This window comes from Nipponia nippon, unplaced genomic scaffold (genome assembly GCF_047370975.1).
Source record: "Nipponia nippon isolate SJK-2023a ecotype South Korea unplaced genomic scaffold, ASM4737097v1 scaffold_47, whole genome shotgun sequence".
Taxonomy (NCBI): domain Eukaryota; kingdom Metazoa; phylum Chordata; class Aves; order Pelecaniformes; family Threskiornithidae; genus Nipponia; species Nipponia nippon.
The window spans coordinates 666,209-667,100 of NW_028262366.1; positions in this window are offsets into that span (position 1 = coordinate 666,209).

The following is an 892-nucleotide window of genomic DNA, read 5'->3' on the forward strand; positions in this document are numbered from 1 at the left end:
CCAGTGTCCCCAAACCCTCCATGTCCTGACGTCCCCAAGGTCCCCAAACCCTCCCCAGTGTCCCCAGTCCTCCCAGTCCCTCTTCAGTGTCCCCAGTGTCCTCAGTGTCCCCAGACTCCTGGTGTCCCCAAACCTTTCCCAGTGTCCCCAAACCCTTCCCAGTGTCCCCTAATGTCCTCAGTGTCCCCAGTGTCCAGGTGTCCCCAATGTCCCTGGTGTCACTAATGCTCTCGGTGTCCCCAAACCCTTCCCGGTGTCCCCAGTGTCCAGGTGTCCCCAGGCTCCTCACTGTCCTCAGTGTCCAGGTGTCCCCAATGTCCCCAAACCCTTCCTGGTGTCCCCAGAGTCCAGGTGTCCCCAAACCCTCCCTGGTGTCCCCAGTGTCCTGATGTCCCCAAACCTTCCCCAGTGTCCCCAACCCCCCCGATGTCCCCAAACCCTCCCCAGTGTCCCCAGTGTCCCGGTGTCCCCAACCCCCCCGATGTCCCCAATGTCCTCAGTGTCCCCACCATCCTGACGTCCCCAACCCCTCCCCAGTATCCCCAGTGTCCCGAAACCCCCCCAATGTCCCCAATGTCCTCAGTGTCCCCACCATCCTGACATCCCCAACCCCTCCGCAGTGTCCCCAGTGTCCCGGTGTCCCCAACCCCTCCCCAGTGTCCCCAGTGTCCCAGTGTCCCCAACGCCCCCGATGTCCCCATCCCCTCCCCTGTGTCCCCCTCCCCACGTCCCCGCGGCGCGGCCGAGCCCCGACGGCCACCCCCCGCGGTGCCACCTTGGGGACAATGGCGCTTTGTCCAGAACCGCTGTCCCCAACCCGGTGACAAGCCCGGACTCGCCAGTGGCCACCAGCCGTGACGGCCCCGTTGCCCGCTGCCAAGGGACCCAGGCG